This window comes from Paramacrobiotus metropolitanus, unplaced genomic scaffold, assembly GCF_019649055.1.
Source record: "Paramacrobiotus metropolitanus isolate TYO unplaced genomic scaffold, Prichtersi_v1.0 Parri_scaffold0000106, whole genome shotgun sequence".
NCBI lineage: Eukaryota > Metazoa > Tardigrada > Eutardigrada > Parachela > Macrobiotidae > Paramacrobiotus > Paramacrobiotus metropolitanus.
The window spans coordinates 337,354-351,307 of NW_026570326.1; the positions used below are offsets into that span (position 1 = coordinate 337,354).

Below are 13,954 nucleotides of genomic sequence, written 5' to 3' on the forward strand. Positions count from 1 at the left end.
AGAGCATTGGATACAGTGGTGATACAGCGATGGCATAGGATACCGTAAGAATACAGCGATACACATTGGATACCGTAAGGATACAGGATGACACAGCGATAGAGCATCAGATACAGTAAGGATACAGCGATACAGCACTGGATACCGCAAGTATACAGAGATACAGCTTTAGATACCGGTAGAATACAGGATGATACAGCGATAGAGCATTGGATACAGTGGTGATACAGCGATACAGCATAGGATACCGTAAGAATACAGCGATACACATTGAATACCGTAAGGATACGGCGACACGGCATAGGATACCGAATAGAGCGATACACATTGGATACCGTAAGGGTGCAGCGTTACAGCACTGGATACCGTAAGAATACAGCGATACACATCGGATACCGCATGGATACAGGGATACTTCGCTTTGACAAATTTTTTTCGAACGGTTGCACTGTACGAATCAACATTTCTAACACCTAACACACACATTTACCCGTGTTGGTCTCAGCGCATTCAATCAGCTTACATGCTACATGCTGCAGCCTACGTGACTCTAGCCGCATTTCAATCAGTCTTTAGCCTGTTCAAGTAGTCGCCCGCTAGAGTGGCTGTGAATTTGGCGGAGTGTCAGAAATATTGATTCGTACAGTGCAAAGGTTCGAAATATTGGTCAAAGCGAAGTACATCATTAGATACCGACGCATACCGTAAAGATACAGGATAATGATGCGATGCAGCATAAGATACATTGCGGACACAGCGATACAGTACATGAGTATTGCATACCGTAAGGATGCAGTACTCTAGTTAGAAATCGCAATGGCTTTTCGGGTCCTAATATCTAGAGCCGGTAGGATACTGCGCACTGGTATCCTGTCTGTACCTTGCGGCCAGACCTGTGCCCTAACTTAGAGACGGCAACGGCTGGCTTAACGGCTTATCGGCTGGCTGCGGCTGGTTAAAATGGCGAGCCGGCTCCTAAGTATCGGCTCACCCCCCTGAGCCGGCTCAAACGGCTCGGCTTCAGACGCGAGCCGGCTAAGCCGGTTCCGGCTTAGCCGATAGCTTTTTTCTGCGGGGAAAAACGCAAGCATTTCAATTGAAAGCAAAGCTTTCGTGCTTTTCCCTCTTTTTTATGAAAAAAACTGCTTTTGACCAATTTTTAGTGGAGAAAACGTAACGATCTCTTACACGAAAACTGAGTGCTTTTTCATAAGATTACCAAGTTTCAAGCATCCGAAAGAGCTAAAATTTTACTTTCTAATTTAAAGTAAAATTAGAAAGTAATATTTCTAATTTCATTTTCTAATTAGAAATTTCTCTACTTAGAAATTTCTGATTAGAAATTTCTACTAATTCCAATTAGTAAAAATTTCTCTACAATGCGCAAGCCGTTAGCCGACAGCGGCTTACGGCAGGCTGAGACTCTGAGCCGGCTCAATCGGCTCGGCAAGCATCGGCTACGGCTACAATTTGGGGTTGAGGCGGCTCAGCCGAAGCCGGCTTAGCCGCGGCTCAAACGGCTTCGGCTGAGGCCTTGCCAGACCTGCGCCCGGACTGAGGTATTCTATGGCAGTTTGGGTGGCGAAATAACCTAGGGCCGATTTGCCGCAGTTTGAAGATTAGATGTTTGAGTGAGCGTGCATTGTATTATGGAATCTCGTGAATGCCCAACTGTTATGGACTCAGCAACGGAAGTTGCAACGTGAATGCTATTGTTATGACTGCGCTATAGTTGATTGTCTGTACGCCCAGTTAAAAGTTAATATTAACATAGAATATTACCGCGTTATTTCGCAGAGATACTTTGTTCTTTTCTTTAATACCTAAAAATTCAAAATTCTTCAAATGATTTTTTAACTTTCTTCGATTTCCCAAATATCGTGTTCGATTTGTTTTGGATTTCTTAGATTTCAGGACCCCAAAGGCCCAAACATTGCAAAATACTCAACGCATAACCTGCGACCCAACTGCCATAAAAGTAAAGGGGTGCGACTGAATGCCTAAAAAGGCTAATTTGCCGACCATAATGTGACAAAATGACCACTTGCGCTTATGAAATTGAAGCCGCGGCGTGAGGTGAACCTGCTCGAACGTAAATACTGGGCTAGCAAAATCGTCTCTTAATTTCACGAAAATACAATTCTTACACAAAACAACTTCATCAGGCGAGAAGATCATGCCACTTACTTCCTGTATAAAATAACGTTACGTTTTCACAGCTGGTTATGCCTGGATTACATTCCGTGGAATTGCTGTTAAGACAGTTCGTTCTTTTGTCTTTCCATGCCTCAAAATTTGGAACGTCTCCGCTCACGTACAGGCAGTGGTAACATTTGATCGCTTCTCCTAAACATAATGCTTGCTTTATAAAGAAAGTGAAAGTCGGTGAAGGTGGGTGCCGACGCCGTGCCGTAAGCAAATTTGTCGTTAGTAACACAAACGGTGTTAAATTTGCTGTGCTGCTAGCATGCGCTTGCCGCCTTGTGCATTTGTTTTACAGGGAGGCGTTTTATTTTCAGGCGCACATACAGAGTACTCTGTATGAACTGTGAGCCCGCTGAGATTGATATACGGCAAACAGTGCCGTACTGCTTGCACCGCATAAAAGTCTGGGCAAGTACAGGCCAGCAGCTATTACGCAAAACGTTGTACAGTACGGTACTATGAATTACTCGTAGCCAAGATACAGCACCCGCATAAGTACTGTATATTACTGCAACTTATTCTGTTTTTTTCTATCTTTCAAAAAAACTCTGCTTAATGTCAGATGTGACACGGAAGCAGAGCGAAAAATGGGGGGCAAAATATGCCTTTATTGTGATAACAATAAAGCAACCACAAAACAACACAGAAATGCCAATGCGGCGTATGCTGTGGAAAAGTAGCTGCGAGCGCGCAAGTCGGTAAAAGTGTACTGATGCAGCGTGCTGCAGGTATGCAACAGCTGATGCCGTAAAGCATGGAATCGCTCGTAGGCGCTGGGCTACGCCCCCAAGAGTGCGGAAATGCGCTGATTGGTCAGCGTAGACAAAGTATACGCTGAGTGAGCAGCGTAATAGCGCGGCACGAATGGAGTAGCCGTGCGCGGGCGGGCGACAGAGCAAAGCCACAAGAGGTGTCTACCGCCTCGAGTGTGCGGTCTCTGACATGCCTCTGGGCGGGAGTGGGAGCTCCTCCTCCTCCTGCGTTTCCGACTCTGCCCCTGGCCAACCCGGTAGGGTGCCAGGATCCGATACCCGGTAGGGCCGGATGCCACTTTGTCTCCAAACCCGGTAGGGTCGGTCGCTCCAGACCCGCGGTGCAGTGCACCGAACGGCCGAAATCTGGAGTGCACTCTGGTTGCTGGGGGTTCCGGTGTGGTTGAAGGCTTGCTTTGGTCGAACAAGTAAAAAAATAAAGTTTATAAGGCTCATAGGTTAAACATTGAAATAGAAAAATCACAATTTCAGTGAGAATTAGAGTAAAGATCATAGTTAGAGATCCCAAAGCCAATTCCTTTGGTTAATGGCTAAATAAAAACATCAATTTCTTTGGTTAATAAAGTCTAGAAAAACCAGGTATGGTTAAAAAACTAGACAAAAATGGCTTATTCCGACTAGGTTTACCACAGGGCCAAGCTTGTCCACAGGGGTCCTAGTCAACGGTCCGCTGTATCCGTTAGGATTGTTCTGGTCCTGTGAATCCGGGGCGACGGTTCCCAGAGATGTCCACAGGGGTCCAGTAGAGTAAGTCCAGCGGTGCGGTATATGGAAGGCACGGTTGCATGCGCAAGGACAAGTTGTCCCCTTCCTTGTTAATGTATGGTGGACCAAGCCCGGTTGGGCGGTCCATGATGGGCCAGAGTGATGCCTCTGGACAGGAGAGGTGCCTTTGTGACCAAATTAGTGTGCTTGGACCAATTCCGTTAGGATGGCCATGCTTTGGTCTGACGTGCCTCTGTTGGACCTGACCCGTTAGGGTTGTCCCTGATGTAACGGGAGTGGGAGTCCTGTCGGAATCCTTCCCAATGGCCAAAATTAGTGCTTTGGACCAGTCCCGTTAGGGCGGTCCATTTTGGTCGGGTTTGGCCCTGCATGCCGGTTTGGTCATGCGCCTCGGGCCAAAAATCTTCTAAGTCCAGGAGGGCCATAATGGAAAAATTTTCTAAGTCCCAGGACCGAGATGATGTGATGGATCAAACCCGTTAGGGCGGTCCAAACTCGGTCTCTGACATGCTCTGGGCCGGGATACGAGGTTCCATTGTGATTTGGCTCGCCTCCGGCTGGTGTGGGACGTTGGGGTCCTGTATGTCCAGGTTTGGCCCTCGGATGTGGACTTAGTCGTTTTTTGATGAGCCACGTCGTTGGACGGGCCAAAAAACTTAGAAAATTTTCAGTGGGCCACGTCGTTGGACGGGCCAAAAGACTTAGCCGATTTTTGGTGGGCCACGTCGTTGGACGGGCCAAAAGGACTTAGTCGTTTTTTCGACGGTCCAAGGTGTATGGCGGGCCAAAAGGACTTAGTCGTTTTTTCGACGGTCCAAGGTGTATGCCGGGCCAAAAGGACTTAGTCGTTTTTTCGACGGTCCAAGGTTGATGGCGGGCCAAAGTCGGTCCGTCTCACTGGCCGTGGGCCATGAGTTGGCTACCATGTCCGATGAGTCAGGTAGGTTTCCCTGAGACCGTGGCCATAACAAAATTAAGTTGCGTCTGACGAAAACATCAGGTTGGCCTGGCCAAACTCCAATAAATTAAGTTGTGGGCGCCGGTAGGCGTTTACCACAAGGGAGTTGGTCTTCTGACTAGGAACATCCTCATTTGGCCTCGGGGCGGTGCATCTGTTGGATGAGCCTCTAGGCGGTCCATGGTGAGGATGTTGAACATGGCATGCAAAGGGTATACCACAACTTCTATGTGGCTCCCAAACTCACTTGTCCCAATGCCTGGTATGGCAATTAGACTCGTGAGCCGCATATGGTCCGTTGGACACACAGCGGGCCTGGTCCAACTTCTATGGGCCAGGACTTGATCCACGGCTTTGTCGCAACTTCTATGCGGGCCGTCGCCGCCTTGTGGGCGCTGGATCCTTTCCATGCCGGGGAACTTAGCTCGCGCCAGGTTCGGTCCGGTGGACTCCGTCGGATGGTCTGGGATGGCCGAGCCAAATTCATGGTCCCAACCGCTAAGCCAGAGCCAATCCGGGGAATCCGGTTAAGATCCAGGGATTAAGGTCCGGTGAGGTAAACGATACATGGCCGTAAGCCACGTTTGTTGGGTGAGGGCTACAACCGTTAGATTGTACCCATCATGTTGTTAAAATCCGATCCAGCCGATGCCGGTCCACTTCTAGGGCCGACGTGCAGGAATGGCTGTTAGCCTATTACTGCCCTCCTTTTCCGGCCTGGTCGCCGTCGCCTGGCCCAGGGTTGAGCGGGTCGACGACGCTTTCTTCCATGGCCGCCAGTTCCTGTTCGGTCTGGTTATCTTGTGGTTGGCTGGAGGCGCTGGTCGGCTGAGCTTCTTGGCCAGAGTTTGCGGCCTGAGTCTGGACGTGTGCGGACGATCCTGTTGAGGATCGCTGAGTACGAAACTTCGTTGGAAGTTTCCGTGTTGCCGTTCGGTTAACGAACGCTTCCGCAGCATCGTCGAAGTCCGTTGGCTGTCGGTAGCGGTAATCTTTGGCGCGGCTCCTGAAAATATTCAGGGCGCTCTGGATTTTGACTCCCGCTTCGACTTCATGAATTTGGTTCCCCAGAAGGGCCACCTGGGTCAATAGCCGGGGGACGATTTTCCCTTGCCGGTAGGCAACTTCGAGTTCCCAGTGGCAGTGTAGGTGGCCGAGTCTGGCGGCAAAGATGCGTATCATCGTGCCGTTATAAGAGTAAGTTTGTGTCTCTGGATCATCCCTGTGGTCAGCCGGTTTGCACGGGATGTCTATGGCAGCTCTGCAAGCTGCGATGATGAAACTGGCGTTTGCGTCCGGTAGGACAAACTGGGCCAGGTATTTGACGACGTCAAGTTGGTCGTCCTTAATGTGCAATTGGCACAAGTCGTTCCAGTCCGGTCTGGTGATGGGCTGTCCGAGTAAGTTTACGTCCGTAATGCTCGATAGAGCATTGTCACGGACCATAGGGTAGCCCTCACGGTTTTCTATGTGTTCCGCCATGTTGAAATCACGGGGCCACTCCTTTTTCTGCATTTCCATTTCGCGTCCGGACCGGATGACGAAAGTTTGTAGATTCTGGACCATGGCGTTGACCTGAGCCCGTCTGTCCCTCGGGTACGGGATGGCTCTCATGATGTAATCCGTCACCTCCCGGTGGGGAAGTGGTAGGATATTGATGCCTTGGTCCTCGGCATATTTATAAGGATCAAAGTCCGTAGCACTCACGCTTGCGTCTTGTCGGGCCGGTGGGTCCGATGACGGCGGTGCGGACTCTGTCTCCATCGGGATCTGGACGCTAATATTATGGGCCACCGAGCTGACATTTCGTTCTGATCGCTTGGTGGTCTGAGCGACAACCAGGCTGGACTCCGCCTCGCTCCGCTTTCCGGGTGATGTGCGCGTTCGGCGCTCCTCGGGCTGGCTACGACTTTGGCGGCCAGTTTGACCCTGGTTGCGGCTCTGAATTTGGTGGCGTAAGTCATCTGGGTTCCCCGGTAGCGGTGCCAGTGGCGCGTGTTGCTCAGTACGCGCTGGCTGGTATTGGCCTTTTAAGGCATCCAGCAATCCACCCTCCATCAGTTGCTTGGCCACCTGGTCAACCATAGCTTTGTTGATGTTTTCGAGAATCTGGTTGTATTCCATAGGTCTAGGCATCTCATATCCGTAGGATTGAGAGCCTGACGATGGCCGCTGCTGGTGTCCATGAGTTTATGGGGTGGCCGTTGGGCCACGCCCTGAGGACTGGTCAGAACCCGAGTGACGGGCTCAAGGTTCACGGTCCCGTTCCTCCTTTTTGTCTCGAGCCGATTGGCTGAGTGGAGGGATCGGAGTTCCGGTGCTGCTCCAGCCAGGTTGTCGGGCGCCACTGCGTTGCATGTAGAGATCGTAGATCTCTATCTGCTCATGGTCCCTCAGTAAGGGGAACAGATGGCTTCCATCACGGCTGGTCATGTGGCAGTATGCGTCGAAATTGCCTCTGACCACTTCTAGGTAGAAGCAGTAGGCTCGGTCATTCTCATCGCGGAAGCCCGGTCGCAGGTGGTATGCGCAGGGGAACAACTCCCGTGAGGAATTGTCCCGGCGATTAGAATGTGTCAAGTTATCGCCGCTGTTGCGTCTGCAGTCCGAGCATCGCGGTTCATACTTCTGCTGCGGTGTAAGTCCCATTCTCTGTGGTAACAGAAATGAAACTTGCAGAATGGGGTAAAGTCCGCTTTAATGGCTGGTTCCTATGATAATTACGCCCTATAATTACGTCCCTATGGTTTTACATGTGATTTGTTAACTAGGCTTTTCTTGCCCGGTGAATTATATCGGGATCCCACCCTAGACCCTATGCAAATTCTATGCCTAGGTCACTGATGGACACGCCGCTTTTTCTTGGACTTGGTTGAGGCCAAGGTGGCGGATTCGGTGGGACGAGGGCCATAGCGGTCCGGTGGGCTGTTTCTCATCCGGTACCGCTGCTGCGCTTCTGGCTCGTCAACTGTCTGTTCGAGCCATCCTTCGCGTAGCATCTTCTTGACGACGTATCGTATGTCCTCGCTGAGATAGTACAACCCGGTCGGGCGACTAGGGGGATATTCATTCCCATCAATCAGCTGGGGATCGTACGTCGAAATTTGGACGTTATATCGTCCAAGGAGTTGGTTAGCCATTTCGCCTCTTGTCAGGCCCAAGGGATGTTGCGTGGTGGTTAGGACCGCCAAGATGGCATTTCGCCATTCCCAGTAGCCTTGAGGCGCATTGTCACGTCTTTCCGGTGGGAACGTGTAAAACATCTGCATGTTAGGCAGATGGGTCCGGAGAATGGCTCCTTGTTCGTAGGCCATTCGTATATACTTCATCACCTTGGACTTGGTGACCGGTGGGCCATTCCATTTCTGGATAAGTTGGAAGGCCAGTCCTCCTGTTGCAAGGGTTGTACCCGTTTGGGACAACGCCTTTAAGGCTGCCTTAATATAGGCCCATGTCTCGTCCGTGTTGGAGATCCTCGGCTTCTTTGAAGGGTCTCCGCCGGGCCATTTTCTCGCCACTGTGGTTCTCGGTGGCGGCACATAGTCAATGCGCGGTTTGGCCGGGCATGGGTCGGGTAAAGTCCAATGGATCTCACCGTCGTTTGATTCTGGTGAGGTGGAGTCTCGCACTCTGTCCCGTTCGGGCTGTGCACCACTACCACTTGGCTCAGCGTCTTCTACGCTGGCCTGACTTTCCCGATCGGCACCTTCTGCGCCACTTTGGTCTTGACCGGCGCCTTCTGCGCCGCCCTGGTCTTCCATGTCCTTATCACCGTTAGGTGGCTGGTTTTCATCACCGGGTGGAATGTTCATGTCATGGTCCGGTGGGATGTCCATGGTAAGTTTGCTAGGGCTCTGGTCATCATCCTCGTCTGAGTCGGACCTTTGGGATTCCATGGTTTGGTCCTGGTCCGGCTCCTCTTCTTGTTCCTCCTCTGAGTCCTCCGGTTTGGAGTCCTCAGAGTCCGATACGTCTTGCCCCAGTGGCGGGTATCCTTTGTCCCCGCCAAAACCCTTAGCCTTTGTGGCCGTAGCCTTTTTGGCTGTAGTCTTTCGACTCTTTGTTGATGTGGCTGATGGGGCTGGTGAGGGAGGTCTGGACTGGCCAGCTGCGTTTGGCAGTGACACAGTGTCCCTTGGCACGGACCGGATTCCGGCCTCGCGCCTTTCTTCTTCATCTTCTTGCCGTGCAGCCCTTTCTCTTCTTGTGACCGATGGTCGAGGAGGCTTTTCGGCCGGCAAGTTCTTTGGACCGGGCAGTTTGGCCACTTGGGAGATTAAGTAAGCCTCCTTGGCTCTGCCGGTCAGCTTGTCTTTCGGCGGTCCAACCGCTTTCTTTCGGTCCGGATCCCATCTTGTCTCAACGTCATGCGAGACATACAGAGACCGTTGGGTCTTCTGTGGGATGAATCCCGGAATGGTGAAGCGTATTGGCTCCGCCCGGTGTGCGTTGGTTGTTTCCAGAGTTCCTTCTCTGACCAGCGCGATTAATTCATCGGCCAAGCTGGTATTAAGCTTGTCCAGGTTCTCCTCTCCAAGGTAATAGAGAGCGTTGAGTGTCCTGGCGATGTCGGTCAGGTTGGAACCTCTTGGATTATGCAGGTAAGCGATGGTCCTGCATATCTGATGGAAAGGGAGATCCCTGGTACGGGAAAGTCCTGCTGGCCGATGGGGCACATGCAATTCCATCATGCTGGTCCAATCGCGATGTGTGCGGGCCAAAAGCCCCATGTACAGGATGCGAGAGACCATCCGCCGCATAAAGGGTGCCGTAAGTACGCGGTCCGCCGGCGGTAGGCGAGATCTGAGGACGCAGACGAGGCATTGGTACATGTCTCGTCCTGTTGCGCGCCTCATGGCCCTGGCGGCTGCCACAGTTAACCGTATATAGTGATCCGCTGGGATCTCTATGTGTGTGGCTTCCGGTCCAGGTTGGGGTAGCTCGGCCTCATCGTCCCAGGGCGAGGGGAGCGTCACTTCTTCTGAGGCTGGTTCTGCCCTGAAGTGTGGTTCATGCTCCTCGTCCCGTTGTGGGCGATTTGGTGTAGGCTCCGCTGATTTTTCTGGACTGTCCGATAGGACTTGGACTTCTTCATCGCCTGACAGCCGTTTCTCCAGCTGGGCGATCTTGGCCTCTTTCTTTTTATCTTTGGCCGCTTGCTTCTTTTGGCGGTTTCTTTCGGCCTCTGGATTAGCCGTTGGCCGAGGTGTGGCCGCCTGACTTCCGCTCGGTTGAGGGGAATTTGGTCGAGTGGCTGGTTTGGCCCTCGGTTGTGAAGAAGTTGGACGAGAGGGTGGTTTAGCCCTCTCTGGGTTCTTGGCTTTCCTTGGCTGCTTACTCCGGTGGGAGTTAGCTGAGTGGATAACGCCTATGCCAAGTGCAAAATTTTCCAGTGTCCCTGTTGTGGGAAATGTTACTGGACGGCCAAAAAGGTATGTCGTCGATGCTGGCAGGCATGTCCGTCAGTGTTATCGGGACAGCGGCCGTTGGCCCTGTTGCGGACTGACTTTGGCTTGCCGATTCTTGTGTCGACGATGTGGCCTTCGGTGGCTCCTCCTGTTGGACCGGTTCTGGCTGTACAGCCACAGGTCCGGACGGAGAAGTGTCCATTGGTTCTGAAGCTGAGGGTTGCTGTGTCCTTGGCGGTACCACGATCAGTGGGGCGCTTGACAACAGAGCTTCAGTCATCATTGGGTCTTGCCCCGGTGGGGGGAAAGGCCTTTTGGTTGCGGCGGGCCCGATAATCTTTTACCATGCGGTAAACTAATGGCGCGAGCATCTCGGACAACATTTCGAATTCTTCCATGTTATTCTGCTCCTTCGCCTCCTGTCTCTTTGTGAGCAGGAATCGGTATCGCCGTCGCTCATTGCTGTCTGCATGGATATATAAGTGTCTCTGCTCGGTAGGAGTGAGAGCACTCATAGGCATCAGAGCCGAGTCGGCTTCCGTTTCTTGGGCCGAGACAGCAGGGGTTGTCTGCACCGTTATGCTGGCCGATTCTGCGGCTATTGGTGCAGGAGTCCTGACCGTGACCGTTACTGGCTCAAGTGATGAACCTGCAGACACCGTAGGTGCTGCGATCCGTTCCACAGTAATGGTCATGGTCTGCTGCTGAGGAGGTGTGGTGTCCATCCTCTCTTTGGTTGGGGATTTGCCTGGCCGGCTCGGTGTGAACCTGGCAGGCGCCGGTTCGATGGCCGGCATACTGGGCATTCGCGCCGTAGTTGATGTGGCGCGTCCAGGAGAAGTCATTTTTGATGGAGATCGACTACGGCGTGGCGATTCCTTCGTTAAAGGTGGCCGGACCTGACTGGTCTCATATAACGCCCTTTGGACATTTTCGTCCAAGTCTTCTTCGATCTCTGACTCTTCGCTGGATGAGACGCCCCAAAAGGCCGCTGGCATCTGAGGATGTTCATCCTCACTTTCTGCCGCTTCCGGTGGAAGTTCGTCTTCCACTGGCTGGCCTGGTCGAGGGCGCGGTTCAACTGTCCATGCCCTTGGGTTAATGTGTGGGCCACGGATATAGATGGCGTGCTCGATGATTTCGCTGGGCAGCTTGCGTTGGCGAAGGGCCTGGCTTTTGCTCCGCATGGCCATCAGTCTTCTGATGAGGATTGTCCGCTCTTGGACCATCAATTGACAACCTCGGTTGATGCGGTCAATTTCACGGTCCGTCAATGTGGGATCGCCGGCACGAATTCGCTGGCGCATGTCCTCCTCAGTCAGGTTTAAGCGAAGATCAACTTCTATGATCTCGCTAACAGCCCGGTTATGCGGGTCATCCCATGACTCTGTCTGAGCCAATCGTATACGATGCCTCGTTGGAGGTTCATCCCGCAATGGCTGGATTGTTCCTGATGGGATCTTTGGTGCTTCCGGTGGTGAAAGCACATGTCCCTGTCCAGGAAAGTTCTTCGGCGGCGACTTTTTCTTCTTGGTCGTTAGGCCACGAAGTGTCAAAGTCGGTGGTTCCGCCTTCTTTGGTTTAAGTATGGACGGGCCAGGCCTGGTAGGGCCGGGAACGTCTAAGTCCGTTGGCGGGCCACTCCACGCTGGTAGAGTGGGCCTGGTTGGACGAGTCAGTTCCAGGTTCTCTCTTGGTCCTCTCCAAGGTGGGAGTGACCGTTGTGAAGGAGGCTCTTCTGCTTCAGGAGGAGTCCTCTTCTTCTTTTTGAACCTGGGCGATTGTGGGCCGCTCGTTGTGGCAGGAGTGGCTGGTTCTGGCCGTCCTCCTGTGGATTTCCTGTCCGTTGGTCGGACAATGAGCGTGCCACCAGATGTGTCGCCTTCAATTGGCTTCAGTGTGGGCCGTGATGACGCCGTTGGCGCATCGACAGCCATTGGACTTGTCGGTTCACCAGCAGGTTGGACTGGTGTCGACTCTAGTTCAGTCGGCTTTTCCGAGGAAAGCTCAAGAGTATTATCGGGCAGGCTCACGTCCATTTCGACGTCCTGCGGTGGGACTTCTGTACTACTATCCGCTTTAGCGGGTGTGGCAGTGTCCACTGGTTGGCTTGATGTTGGACCAGGCACCGTTAGGGCCTGGGCCAACTCGGTTGGAATTGGCTGTCCAACTGATGGTGGGGCGACCGGTTCGTATGTTAGGGCCAAAGGTGCTGGCGCCGGTACTGGTGATGGTCGCCATTCATTCACTGGATCGAAGTCACTGTGGCGTGCCGTTGTTGACGGGCCAGGTCGGTGGACCTTCCAGTAATCTTCGATGAATGTACGGATCCATCTTATGGTGTGGTCGACAACAACTAACGAGTCGCCGGTAGGCATCGTGTTGTTCGGTGTAAGTTCCCTGAGCAAAGCTACCCGTTGGGATAAGCTTTGTTGCTGTTGGGTCAGCCTGACCGTTTCTGGGTCACGCGGATTAAGTTCTCTTATTCTGTTGAACAGGCCATAAACATCTTCGGCATCTTGTATCAAGTGCCTTTGGCTCAGTATTTGAGGTGCTGTCATGATAACAGGACCGGTGTCAGCATCGCGCAACCGTTGGTCCGCTGCTGCTTGGTCTTCGTCCCATTGTTGGCGTATAGTACGCTGGGGCGGTTGATTGGTTCGAGGGGCCGGTTGATTGGCTCGAGGGGCCGGTTGATTGGCGTTATCCGGCTGGTTTAACACGGAAAGTCGTCCGTGTAAGCCGGTCTAAATGGTGTGACGATGGCCCTTCCAATGAGTGCCAACCTTTCCGCAGTTTCTGGTGGCGGCGCCAGTGAGGCTGGTCTAGGTTGGACCTGTCGTTCTGGCGCGACCAAATGGTCGGGTGGGGCCATTAGCCCTGGTACTGGGGTTGGATCTGGCATGTCGAACCATTCGATGTCGCTGTCGGTTTCTGTACCCGACGGGCTGGCTGGTCGACTAAGTGCCGGTCCGGCCGCAAATCGTTCGGCCGAGATCCTCATAATTCTCGTGACGCGCATCCTCAATTCTTCCGCCGGTTGGCGTGTTGAAGATTGCGTTGGCGTCAGGAGTCCAGTTTGTCCGACGCGTGTTGGCTGCCCCGGTCGAGGTTTGGGCAACACGCGCTTAAGTGCTTCGTCAATCAGGCCAAGCTGGTACTGCCGGTTACGGAAGTCGCGCAGTGCTGGCGCGTCATTGGCCGTGTTTAATGGCTTGTCCATAAAAAAAAAAACAGCATGGCCCGTCGGATCCTGATTATGTATTCCAGGACGCGTTGGAATTCTAAGTCCAGCGCGACTTTTCTCCGTATGGTTGCGATATCGGTGCCTTTTAGGCCACTGATGGCTTTGCGGATTGCCTCCTCTAGGAGTTCCGCCGCGTGAAGTTCGCGTTCCAGAGGCGGTATGTCTGGATAAGCCCTCAGGTCGTACGGAGAAGACGCTGGTTCGCGTGGTTCCAGTCCAGTGGCCGTTAACATTGCCTCGTCGGTAGACGTAGGCTGAGCCACTGGTGGTGCGGGCGATCCCCGTCGTAGTGGTAACTACGACTGTTGGGTTCAATGGGGGCGGTGGGGCTGATGGTGCTGGTGGCGGACGCGTTGGTGCTGCGGATCCTTCGGTCCTCAGCTGGCTTTCCGTCCGATATTGTTCCAGCTGGTCCCTCAGCCTGCGAGATGCCGCCAGCAATGCCTGACCGGTTTTGTCATGCAAAGGGAATATCTCGTTCTGAGCCTGGCGGGTCGCAATTTCCTCGCTAAGTTCATGTGCGAGTCGCCGGAATTCATCTTGGTTGAGAATGGCTGTGCCGCTGGTTCCACTTCGGCTAGGCCAAGTTGGGCCGCCAATTCTGGTGGAACTTCTTCTGGCCGGTTGTAGACCGTTA

At 52.9% G+C, this 13,954-nt stretch overlaps 2 protein-coding genes across 2 annotated transcripts in view; one reads left to right on the forward strand and one right to left on the reverse strand.

Moving 5' to 3' along the window:
- The window catches only part of LOC129597563 (uncharacterized), a 57,263-nt gene extending 44,734 nt beyond the window's left edge, over positions 1-12,529 (forward strand). Inside the window, exon 5 of the mRNA XM_055495170.1 lies at positions 12,518-12,529. The gene's annotated coding sequence lies outside the window, so the exon portion shown is untranslated. The remainder of the gene's footprint in view (positions 1-12,517) is intronic.
- Positions 2,188-13,954, reverse strand: part of LOC129597561 (uncharacterized) — a 29,541-nt gene continuing 17,774 nt past the window's right edge. Inside the window, exon 6 of the transcript XR_008691591.1 lies at positions 2,188-2,346. The gene's annotated coding sequence lies outside the window, so the exon portion shown is untranslated. The remainder of the gene's footprint in view (positions 2,347-13,954) is intronic.